We start from the raw sequence: 13342 nt of genomic DNA on the forward strand, positions 1-13342 counted from the left end.
CAGAATAAATACCCCCTTAACAAAAATGCATAAATAATTAAAAATCTTACTCAACTAAACTTTCCCTTAACCTGCAATATATACTTTCAAATGAAAGTCCAATAGTACTTGTGAAAGCTCATGCCTCATCTAACAGCAGTGCGCCCATAAATCCCCTCCAATTAGAAACGTGACATTAAATTTTAAATAAGTTTATTCTAATTATATCCTCTTTCCAACATGAAAAAGACATGACAAAATTGTCAATGTGTGTGTGTTCGTTTCACACAGAAAATAGCTGCTTGCTGTGTTATGATCACTTTGACAAAGTAAAAATATGTGCCCGGGTAGCTCAGTCGGTAGAGCATTGGACTTTTAATCCAAGGGTCCAGGGTTCAAGTCCCTGCTCGGGCGATAGAACTTTTTTTTAATTTTAAATGTTTATTAATTTATTTTTCTTTTGATTATTTAAAATAATTGTTAAGTATTACACATTTGTATTAAATTTATGCCGACAACAGCATTTAACTGGAACATTTCCATAGCCTGCAGTTACTGCTTTGGTTCAAATAGAAATTCTTATAACAAATTGCCACTGAATGCTCTTCTCTGGCAAGTGGAGCAGCGCTAAACAACTGAGTTGTTGAGTGAGTTGTAGCATTTCGCACAAAAAAATCGTCCGTGCCCCACATTAATCATGCCACATAGCGTAGCTGTGCTGACGTTTTTGACATTTGCTTATTCACAGTTGTTATTATTGTAACAATTGTCCAGCGTTTCATGTTTATTATGCCTATTGCAATACTTCGAGTTTTTTTTTATGGTCGCGGCCTTTTGTGCTGAAGCCTTATTTGCTATTTTTATTTCAGGCAGTTGAGTGTGTTGAAAGTGTTGTTGCTCTCAGTGTGGAAAATAGGCGCAAAAGATGCTTATTATTGTAAACAAGTGATATGTGGCGATTAGAGTTTGAAGTATACATACATATATGTATATAGATGCGTGCGTAATAATGTTTTATTAAATAAATAGCAAATATTAATTAAAAATAAGAATTTATTATACAGCAATTGTACAACTTTGCGCTATAAAAGCAATGCAATTAAAGATAACAATAATAAAACATATAAATATTGCCTCATAAAAAGAAAATCTATGAATTAAAAGAGAAAAAAGAAAGAAACGTTAGGTTCGGCTACACCGGAGAATATAATACCCGGCACAGGTGCATTTCTTGTAGCATAAAAGAATATGAAAACCGCTGTTTTTTGATTCTGATTTGTTAGTTTGTACAGCAGCTATGTATATGCTGTAGTGGTCCAATCTGAACAATTTTCTCTGAGATTTTAGCATTGCCTCGAAAAATAATCCATGCAAAATTTCCTTAACATAGCTCGCCAAATAAAAAAGTTTTCCATACAAGGAACTGATTTTGGTCGGTTAGTTTGTATGGCAACTAAATACTACAGTGGTCCGATCTGAACAATATGTTTGGAGATTTTAGGATTGCCTTCTGTAATACTCTATACCATATTTCGTGCTCATATCTAGACAAATTAAAAAGTTTTTCATACAACACCTTGATTTTGGCAGTCAGTTGTATGACAACTATACGCTACAGTGGTCCGATCTGAAAAATTTCTTCTGAGATTTTAGCGTTGCATCGAAAAAAAATCTATACAAATTTTCGTAAAAATATCTCGCCAAATAAAAGAGCTTTTCATACAAGGATTTGATTTTGGTCGGTTGTTTGTATGACAGCTATATTCTACAGTGGGTCGATCTCAACAATTTCTTCCAAGATTGTAGGGCTGCCTTGGAAATGAGCAGCTTCTTAGTGAAAAAATACGGGTATAAAATTTCACTTCGATATCTCAAAAACTGTGGGACTAGTTCGCGTTTATAGAAAAGGTCAGACCAGACTTGGCTAAATCGAATCAGTTCGTCACGCTGATCGCTTATATACTATTTTTCATATTTTATAGGATCTCCGCCGTTTCCTTATGGGCTTAAAAATATCGTGGCAAACTTATTATACCTTGTTCAGGGTATAAAAATTATAATTTAGCGCAAACCACAGAAAATAATGTATGGAAAATAAAATTGAATTGCATTAACTAACAACAACAAAGAAACATGTATGCTCAGCATACCAGTTGCGCTCCAATGATTCACCACATATTCAACAACGCGGAACGGTATCTGAAAAATGCGTTTGGTTACACATCCGAGACTAGCACTACAAACAGTTACGCATTTCGGCATGGAGGTAACACAAATCAACGGTCGGCTCACAAGCTTACATCGAGCGCTGTATTTTACAACATTCACGCTAAATTCAATATACGATTTGGAAATAACTGCGCTAACAAAATTCCGATAAGCCAGCGTGTATCTACAACCTTATACATATATATATTTATATATATATTAACAAATGTGTATATTATATAAATGTGTGTATATATCTGCTCACACATATTTTTGCTGCTGCAAATCATTTACTTTTTGCTCAAATTTGTTATCTAAGTCCATCTTTGTACCCATTCGCCTATCTCGACGCCATCGCTACCTGCCCCCACCTCTGCTTTGCTGTATTTTGCTATTTTTAGTTTAATAAATTTTATCGCATTTTTTTCAGACGCGTTCATTGACACCTGAATGGGCGCGCAAAGCTTGCAAAACGACACAGAAGCTGGCGGCGAGCGCAGTTATAGCCGACGCTTTAGTCATTCGTTTGTACACATGCTGCAAGATACTGGTGTCTGTCTTTATGTGACTCCGTGTCTGTCTGCTACCTACTGCCTACTTGTCTGCCGGGCTCTGCTCTGTTATTCAGCTACTATATGTTTTTTTTTTGTACAAATGTAGTGTTTGTACATATGTATGTTTGTATGTGAGGATTCACGTTGGCCAGCTGTTTGGTTTCATCGGCCTTTTATTCGCTGACTGAGTGGCCGCTTGCCTGGGGATTTTTATTTTACATGATTTTTTCTTTCATTGTTGTTGCTTTTTTTCCATCTCAATTTTCCAACTTCCCACCGCACGAGCATATTTTTCAAGTTTTTCTTCAATTGTTATTATTATTTTTCCATTTGTGCTTTTTTCATATTGGTCTTCCGTTCATTTGCGGTCTGTTGCATAGCTGCGGTTTCATTACCGTTTTAATGCCCATAACTAACTTTTCAATTTGTGCCAAAACGTGTAGCTGACAGATTCAGGCGAGATTTTTATTCGAATTACATGTGCACATCACTCCATATGATGATGGTGCCACATATTAATATGGGTTTGTTGTCAGGCACTCACTGAGCGGTCAAGTATGATTAGCAGCAAAATTTTAGGTTTACGGCAAAACGGTAAATTTTTATATACGGCATTGTCGGTTGATTGAAATGGGTCAAATCAATATCGCTGACAGATACTTGACTACATATTTGCAGATTTCTGCATTTTCATTTCTGCTTTTGTTGTTACCTCACAGAGGCGGAGAGGGAGAGTTCAATAGGCACGGTAACGATTGTGTTAATCAAGCCAAATCAAATTTGATCCGAACTGACAAAGAAAATACATTTTCACATATTTTTATACAAATCTTTATTATGGCCTTCAAATAATCGAATTTTCCATGCATTTGTAATAAACCTTGGGTGGGTTGACCTGTAGTGTCTTCACCGAATGACTTTAAGGGACACAGGCATACGCCACTCGAAGCGGAATTTTCTAGTATCGAAAGCAGCAATAATCACAGGGAGTCAATGCGTCGGCTGAGCAATGACTCTCGTTCCGTGTTTGGCCAAAGTCAGTCAATCTGATGGCGCTTGTCATGGTGAAAAATCCATGCAATTTTCGCCTCACAAATCCGTACGTTTATGATGTGAACCGAATTCATGGTGAATCATACCACGGTAATCTAAAACTACGTTGAGCATTACTCGTATTTTTGACCGGCTTCGACGTTAATTTTTTCGGTTTCGGTTCATTTCTAGAGCGCGATTTGCTACATTTTCGGGAAATTTCGATGCCGTATTCAAAAACCCATGTCTCGATTTCAAGCTGAGGTCTTTGCAATTGCGAAAGCAGCGGAACTGGCCTCTAATGCAGTAGTAACCTCATACCGCATATCGGCCAGGAATGTCTTGGGAAGTAGGGCAGCAGTGGAAAGTGTTGCCAGAACTAAGCAACTTCACATCTACTGGGTGCTAAGGCCACAAAGGCATCGAGAGCAATGAAATAGTGGACCAGCTTGCCAAGAATGGTGTACGGCTAACATCCGAAAACGTGATAAACATTGGCAAAACCATGCATTGTCTAAACGAAGATCTCGACAGAAGGAAGGTGAAGAAAATCAAAACCCGATGGATCGAGCTACTTGGGTGCAAAACTGCAAAAGTCATGTGCAAAATAGTAAACTGGAAGTACACAAACTCCATCTGGTATCGCAGAGGACAAAACTGGTCTATGCGTGGCTTATTGGCTTACCAGATTAACCTAACCTCACTTAAGGTCTTCAGCTCCGTTGTTAAGCATCTCTTTTGCGAAAGATTCACGACTTTTGGTAGGAGTCTAACATTGACAATAACCAAATTGTATTGAGTCGATCCATAAGAGATTTTGATATATGTACTCTGCTATCTCTCTGTATGGATGGACGACTCGCGTAGGGCAAGTTTTCACTGACTTCAAGACCTTCACGGAATACTGGTGTTTGTAATAATGTAGACTCCACATAACATTTTTTTAGATTTTTAGACAATTTGGATCAAGCAAACTCGTTAAATTTTTTTTAAAGGTAAAAATTGCCAGATAAACTTCTCATGTTGTAAAAAAACTGCTACCAAACAAACACTAATTGACATGGGGAGAACAAAACTGCGAAGGTCAATCCAGGAAAAGAAATTTATCGATTCAGTTGGCGATATGCGTTAAAATGGACCAGTCCGGGTCAAATTTGATATGGTATATTACTTCAGTAAGTCCGCTTTTAAGGTCTCGATTTGCTTTGCAAAATCACTTCCTTCAATTATTCCACTGAGCTTTTATGCGCTCATAATGTTCTTAATCCGCTGTAATATGGCTTTCCATAATTCAGATATTTCCATGCCAAGCTGAAGCTTAATTAAAGTTTGTTAGCACAGCTTTGCTGCGTTTGCTATTTATTAAAATTTCAAAAATGTTCAAATCACGCACACACACACATACACCCTCATACGTCCTTATGTCTCGTCTCACATATATCTCTAAGTAAAAGTTTCTTCATGCACAAACTCCTTAAGCACTGACACTTTACGGACTTCAACGGCCACTTAGACTACCTAATCTCTGGCGCTATTTGGCTTCGCATGCAGCGGCGGCTCCTGGCAAAAGTTTCGACGCACCAGCTGTGCGCAGCAGCCCGCAGACGCACAGCTCATACCGCAGCCTGCTCTCAACGGTTAACCAGTTACATTTTCCGCATTGCCACGCTGAACGCAAAACTTTGCGACATCGCCTGAATCATTTTTATTTCTATAACTCCACATCTATCTAAGTATGCGTGTGTATATGTGTGTGTTGTGTGTGGCGCGTGTGCTTTCGCTTGTGACTGTAATTTTATTAATTTAACATTGCGCACGTTGCTGCGACATAATTCAAGACAGACCGCCCTGTCGCAAGTGCGCAAGCAAGCATTTACTTACATAAGTTTCCGATTGCCACTTGCACCCTTTCTTCACTGCGTACCCATCCTTCCTGCAGCCGGTGTTTGCTCATAAACTTTTGCGTTACTTTCAGAGATGCTTGCGCGCTTACTCACCTGTCACTTCCGCTGCCGCTAGCACCGTTACTTTTTCATGATTTCCTTATGCTCACCTGGAAACTCTCGCTTTCTGCGCTTGTTTGTTGCTCGTAGCGTTCTCCGAAGAGGAAGCCGCCCTGCCCTTCCCTTCGTTGTTTGCTGCGTCGCTTTGTTTTTGCCTCGAGGATATTGACTGCTGCAAATAAAGTTTGTAAGCTGAAACTTTTGTCGCTGAATGCCGTAAAATTTTCCACACAAAGCTTTATTAAATAATGTTCGGTGGAAATTCTACGGCAGCTGGCAACGCTTGATATCGCCATATCACGAGCATTATTATTTCTGTCTCTACTACTTAGTACTGCGTTTTCTACGTATTTTATAGTGGCGATTAGAAAACCCGGAAGAATGACGCAGCTGAGACCCTTCCGTTTTTTTATTCAAAGAAGAGTATTTAACAAGTAAGGAAGCGCTAAGTTCGGTGTAACCGAACATTTTATACTTTATAAAATCGGAATTTCAATAGGAATGAGAGGTTGGCCGATATTTGTGGCGAAAAGTTCGCAATAAGAATTGGCGTTCATATTCGGTATCTGTAGTTTTTTTGAAAAGTTTAGGTCCGGCTTGGACAATGTTTGGTCATAATGTGGCACACCTCAAACGCAGTATTTGTGAAAATTTTTCTCCAGAAATATTGATTGCCTTTTATTTTTATACAGGAAAGTGAAAGAATCAGATGGAATTTAAAATTGTGTAATATGGGTAGTAGGCGTCTTTTTGTCTGATTTCACCCATTGTCGCACTATACTATGGGAATGTTATGACAATGTTACACCTACATATCTAAATTGCTTAAAATCGTTCGAGTAGGTTTCGAGGTATGAGCTTTTGTCTAAATGTGGGCGTTCCACAACGTTCGTATTATTTTGACACTGGCTTCTATAAAGCACTCCCATTTGACCGGGTTGGTTTGCGGGGGGCCAAAACAAGGGAACTTTGTCTGAAAGGCTATAGTTCTTAAACCGGTTTTGAGACAACGATTTTTATGGCGATTTGTTATAAGCGAATTTCTTCAAATTTTTAGCCCACACTACTGCTACCTCCAAGATTACACGGAGGTAAATCTGTCGAATACTGTGGTTGCGGCACGATATTGGTTGAAAATTTTGCGAAAAACTCACGAAGAATCAATGCAGTATGCGACGGAGCATTACCGTGGTGCAAAAACCAAGAGTTGTCGGCCCATAATTCCGGGCTCTTTTTATGAATAACTACGCGTAAACGACGCATAACACTCAAATAGTGTTCCTTGTTGACAACTGTCAACATAACCTTGATTTTTGACCTGCTTTGACGTGGTTTTTTCGGCTTCGACTCACCTTTGGAACGATATTCGGCCGATTGGTCGTCTATTTTCGTACGTAGTTCGTCATCAACCCGTTCTCGACCTTTTTTGAATATTTGTACCAATCAAAAACACTTGCTCGCCACAAACAATTATCACCAAACATTCTGAAAGTTTCGACACTAGAAATTTGATTCCGCACATATAATTTAATGGAATTTCTTTGTTGAATAATATCTTCTTCATTTTTAATGGCCTAGACACCACTTGCTCGGTTGTAGCTGAGTTAACAACAGTGCGCCAATCTTTCTTCTTCTGGCAATTTTGGCCAATTCAGGATATCAAGTGCAGCCAGGTCCTTATCCACCTGATCTCTCCAACGGAGTGGAGGTCTTCCTCTTCCTCTACTTCCCCCGGCGGGTACTGCATCGAATACTTTCAGAGCTGGAGCGTTTTCATGGAATAATTCATTCATCGTAATCGCCCAATGCACTTTATCTACTTCAGAAATACAAGCGCACAACATTTGGCAGAGATTAGTCTTAGGTGAACAAAACTATTATACTCTGTAGCAACATGTTGCTAGAGTATAAAAAAGGGTCTTGATTGAACATTTTATAGTGATTATAGAAAATATATTTGTTGCAATAATCAGCGAAAATAAAAATATATTTTTCATTGTCAAAAATGTATTCCAAAAAACGTTATGAGCCATAAAATCCCTTCAAAGGACCTTTTCCCATTCTAAAAATTCTCATTGCGTTTATGAAGATCCAAATTCGGTATGGTCTATTAGCCAGTGCGGAGAGTGATGAGCAACTTTTGCACATTTGCCAAAAATCGAATTGCCACGTCAAATTTTATGACATCCAAAATTGCCGTTCTCACATTTTTTAACGGTTGAGTAGTTTTACGATTCGAAAGCAATGCCAGCACGCGCTTCCCCCTCGCACTGGGTATTAGCGCTGCTTAAATTGTTAAATTACCATGTAAGCTAACTGGTAAGTACACAAGCGATTATCCTTGCCACACATGCTACACGTACCATAATGGCTTCCCAAACAACAACAACAACACGCAATATTCGTGACAGCCGGAGCTTCTTGTGCTGGTTTCATTTAGTCGATGCTTGAAGTGTGGTTGCTGTTGTTGCTGCACTTGCGCTCGCTGATATTATAGTGTCACTCCTGTGAGCAAATTCAAACACATCATTTGTTAGTGGCATGTATGCGGTGCCCCAACTAATACATGTACAATATTGTACGTGCATAAACACTGGCATTTTCGCACACACACATGCGAACGCAGTCGGCGCGCCAAATGAAGAGCAAGGCCAGCACGAAAGAATCATGTAATCATGTACAAGTGCATGGCATAAAACGCAGAGAAACAAAAAACGAAGAGTCCTCAAAACACAAAAAGGATATCAAGTACTTGTAAGCAGGCGGCCCAAATGTAAAAAAATTGAAAACCAAACCTTTTTTCCATGAACAGCCAGGCGGGCGGGCGGTTAGGCGGTTAGGCGGCGTAGAATATGTGCAAAATCGAAACACTTGTGCCACTTGGCTGAGTACTCAGGCACATGTTCGCACAGCCCAACGCACACCATGCAACAGCAATATTAACTGAAGCAACTCCCTGAAATGCGAACGGCAGTAGAGCGTAAGGAGTGCCATTGGCTGGCGCCGCCACTTCTATGGATGTAGGCTAACATTCAATTAAAGCAAATAAATCGACGCTCAGCATAGTGGCTTTAGGTGGCAGCGGCAACGGTGGCAACGTACCACCGGCGGCGGCCTTTCGTGCTCAACTCCTACTTGCATTTTTTATTTCTTTTACACGCAACTCAATCCCATCCTGCATATTTGAGTATGCATACTGCTGGCGCGCACTGTAAATATTTGCTTTAAATATTTATTCGGTGCTTTGTCGTTTATGCTTGAATGCATTTATTGTGTGGTCACGTGACTGCTCCAAGGTGTTGTTTGAGTGCGAGCAGGCAGCGGTGGAATCACCCAACGAAAATTAATTTTAACCGGTTTACAAAAGGTTTTAGGTCACTTCAAAAAAGTTCAAAAAAGTTAGAACATTAAAAGGAAAGTTAAATATTTTAAATTGTTTGCAGGCGGTAAGCTTTAAAGCTTCAGAAACCCGGAAATTAATCAAGACATAATAATGCACCAAGTGCCCACTTGTTTGTATACCTTTTCAATTTTAATGTTTGAGTAGATTTTTAAGTATACAATCTGATTAAATTTGACCCGGACTGACTAAAAAGCATGTTAAGATTTATTATCGTCTTCAAGATACGCTCCTTTTGAGCCAATAACTACAAGCATGCCAACACTTCATAAAATTTTCCATACACTTATTAAACCAGAAGCCTCGGGATGGTCTCCACAGCCTTAAGAGATATTTAGTTTTGTCGATCATTGGCGCGTTTTTAGAGCAACATTCACTAGATTGTTGGACAGTTTCAGCAGCGAATTTTCTCGTTTCGTCACCAGTAAAAATGCTGATGATGAATGTACGGTTCTCAACTTCTCAGCCAAGCATCTTGCTTGCGACCTCTGCTTGATGTTTTTTTCGAAAAGATTCAGCTCTTTTGGTATGAGTCTAGCATTGACACTCTTCAAACAGAAAGCACTATAGGTGATTCATAAGGGATGTTGAGATCCTTTGTTATTTCTCTGATGCCGACACGACGATTTCACCGTTTCGATACTATCGTCATTAACAGTGTTAACAAGTTTCCGATGACTTCACCAAATGCTTTGTACCACTCAGATACTCGTGTGCCTGATAAAGTAAACTGGCTTAAAAGCAAGTGGGGTATCTAGCTTTCCTAAAAGAGCCTGAGGTGATATCCGGAGGTATATAATATTAGAGAGTTCCTCAACTATATTATCTGAACTGTAAGCTTCATTTGCCATATGGTTGACCCTTCTGTTTAATTCGCGCTCATGGATGTCAGTGTTTGTAGGTTCAATTCATCCCCACAGCTCTCAGGACAACGCCAAGCCAGACAGTAAACGTAATTTTATACTTACTGCCAACAGACTTGTATTGTAAGCAACTGGCAGCAAGTCAGCTCTTAGGCGAAAGGAAACCTCCATATTATTATTTTTCTTTATTGGCGTAGACACCGCTTACAACAGCGCGCCAGTCGTTTTCGCCAGTTATCATATGCAGCCAGGTCCCTCTCCGCCTGATCTCTCCAACGAAATGGAGGCCTTCCTGCCTCGAATACTTTCAGAGCTGGAGCGTTTTCATCCATTCAGCGTAGCCGCTGTTTCTTAATTCGCTGAACTATGTCAATGTCGTCGTATAACCTGTTGACGAGAGTTATTCGGTGTTGGATTTCGAGGCTGACATTGTTGTTAGTGTTAATACTGGTTCCAAGGTAGACGAAACTATCTATGACTTCGAAGTTATGACTGTCAACAGTAACGTGGGAGCGAAGTCGCGAGTGCTTAATGACAGGAGATATTTCATCTTGCCCTCGTTCACTACCAAACCCATTTGCTTCGCTTCCTTATCCAGATTAGTCGTCAAAAACAAGGGGAATTCTATGATACTTAGAAAGCTCCCGTTTCTATATTATATTCCCATTACCTCGGATTTTCGAAATTCTATAGAGTTGAATTAAACGCGATCCTCAATGTCGCCTTCCTTTCCAGAAAAGAGCAGGAAAAGGGCATGGCGGACAAAGGCGCATGGATTAATGGAATAACGCCATATAATGACTATTGAAGAAGTTGTAGAGCAAGAAGAGTAGGAGACTATAGAATATTTTCTATGCGAATGCAAGGCTCTATATTGGAAAAGAGTCGCAACTTTCGGTCGAGGGTTTCTTGACAATACCTCGAAAGTTGCACTGTTAATACTTTTCGTAATGCTGAACTTCAGATAGAAGAGGGTCAGAGTCCCAGTAGTAACACAATGGGCCCACTAAAGGTCTAGGTGCGTCGTTAGGCAGCCACTCTGCCAACCTATCTACCTATTCATACACAGGTGAAGGAATATTAATAGTTAGTGCTTTGCCAACCAAAGCATTTAATTTTTTTTAAGTTTTTGTCTAAGCAAATCCACTTCAGATTTGGCTTCTATCAAATAGTTATTAATCTTTTACTTCATTGCGCAAATATCCTTGGGGTTTTTCTACATTTACGCTAGATTAGACAGATAAATATGTATGTATATGCTTTGCCATTTACGTAAGCGTTACTGCGCCTATCCTCAGGCCAGGCAATTACTATCTGAGCTTCTAATCTTTCATTTCGTCTACAAAACGTCCACTTGACTAATTGTCATTTTCTTAATTACTAAGTAAACTTTGCCACTGCAGAAGCAAACAGCCACTAGCAGCCAGCAAACGCCGCCTCCCGGACAATGCATAATTTCTATGTTTGTTTGTTGGCTCAGCCATTAGCCCACTACCGCCCATAATTCGAAGCTCATTTGGCAGTGCAACGGTGAGAGTTAGTGGCACTAGCTAACAGTATGAAGCGTGTACGTACAGCCAAGTGCTGCGGTAATGAACTGTTTTCATTATAATAAAACGTTTTGTGCTGTGTCTTATCAGCCTTGCATCAGACACAGTGCGGCAGTTCGATTATCAGCCAGCGCTGGGTTCCCGAGCTCCCGAGCTCAACTAATTGCTACGGTAATACAATGTAGCCAAGGCGCTTTGAGGCGGAAAAGCATCTTAATGTTATATTATGTTGTTAGAACAATGTGCTTGAACATACACGAAGATGCAGACGGTTATGAAATAGGTGGAGTGCGTACTCGTATCGCTTCACAAGCATTTGAGCAATCTAATATGGATATTTGGGTATGTTTTTGTTGCTGGTATTAACCAAGTTATTAGCTTGTTTTCCATTTCAACGGCGTTGGCATAGCAGACTGAAACTGCATCGGTGCGGCTTCTCTGAGTTCAGCTTAAAGTATCAAAAGCTTCGTCCAAGCCGCATAGAACAATGCTGCTGACAAGTGTTGCAGACGATAGCTTTGCTCTCAGCCACACATGGTTTATTGTTATTAATTTTGCCGCCAACGCAATCTTATTGCCAATTCAGTGTGTTTTAGCAGATAATGCTGCCTTTGATGAAAGAGAAACAGTGTTGATTTTGAGTTTCGAAATTTCATCCATTGTTTTCATCATTTAGTAGGTTCTGCAATAATTGTTGCGTGTTCTCCTTTTTATATATACATAGTTAATGAGAAAAGATTAATTAATTTGTGTAGCCAAGACTTTTCTTAAAAGAGATAAGACCCACTTTGTCAATGACCACCTATGCGATATACTAAATCGGAGAAAACACCCTCAAACACTAGATCTTTTCGAATTCCATAAATATTATGAGTTTGAAGTCCAGATAATTTGAAGAAAACCTCACTCGAAAGTCATCGTATTTTGGCGGAAGTTAATGGCGAACATGCTCCAGCTGAGGGAACGTGTCGAAAGTGGTTTGTACGATTTAAAAGTGGGGTTTTTGAAGAGAGGCGTGGTATATTGCGGGCTTCTAAAACATATTGAAACTATTGATGTCGAACGCTACCAACGAGGCTATTATTATTCATCATGACAACGCTCTGCCTCTGTTGCAAGACCGGTTAAAAACTATTTGAAAAACAGCGGCTGGAAGGTTTTGCTCGACCGCCTTATATCTCAGACCTTGCCGCCCTCACCGAAATGCGGTTCACATCAGGTTATCAAGAAGTTGTTAAATTCATTCTGAGTGAATTGGGATAGAATCAACGAATTACCAGAAAGATTGGAAAGTACTATAGCTTCAAATTGGTAATACTTTTGTACAAGACCTTCCTATTCTAAACAAATGCTAAAATTTTGATAAAATAAAGGTCTACATGAATATATGTATGTAGTTATAGACCAATTGATATTTTTAAGTGATGACTTCTACAACTTCTCTGAGCCATTTGGTATATGTCCATACTTCCACCACCGGGATTGAAATAATTTACAGGCCGCTTTTATTATGACTTTATTTTTATTGTATCTAAGTCTCCATCAGACATTCAACTTCGCTTCAAACTGCGACGCGCTCATTTTTCTGTTATTTACGCAACGTTGTGTAATTAATTTGAGCTTGTCGACAACATCTGATAAAATTGTAGGCATTCGGCGGGGCGCGTCTTCATTCGATGTTGCAACGGCAATGCACCAGCTCACTTGCAATGAACCACTTCGTGGCATTACGCTCGCTTTAAATTGTTTTACG

At 39.6% G+C, this 13342-nt stretch overlaps 2 protein-coding genes and 1 non-coding gene across 3 annotated transcripts in view; all 3 read left to right on the forward strand.

Annotated features, from left to right (window-relative positions):
• LOC126753192 (40S ribosomal protein S8) overlaps positions 1-13342 on the forward strand; it is a 390246-nt gene that overhangs the window by 175055 nt on the left and 201849 nt on the right. The gene's annotated exons all lie outside the window — the stretch shown is intronic.
• LOC126753180 (centaurin-gamma-1A) overlaps positions 1-13342 on the forward strand; it is a 297283-nt gene that overhangs the window by 96393 nt on the left and 187548 nt on the right. The gene's annotated exons all lie outside the window — the stretch shown is intronic.
• Positions 321-393, forward strand: Trnak-uuu (transfer RNA lysine (anticodon UUU)). Its single transcript has one exon. It is a non-coding gene; the product is annotated as a tRNA-Lys (tRNA).

Source organism: Bactrocera neohumeralis, chromosome 3, assembly GCF_024586455.1.
Source record: "Bactrocera neohumeralis isolate Rockhampton chromosome 3, APGP_CSIRO_Bneo_wtdbg2-racon-allhic-juicebox.fasta_v2, whole genome shotgun sequence".
Classification (NCBI taxonomy): domain Eukaryota; kingdom Metazoa; phylum Arthropoda; class Insecta; order Diptera; family Tephritidae; genus Bactrocera; species Bactrocera neohumeralis.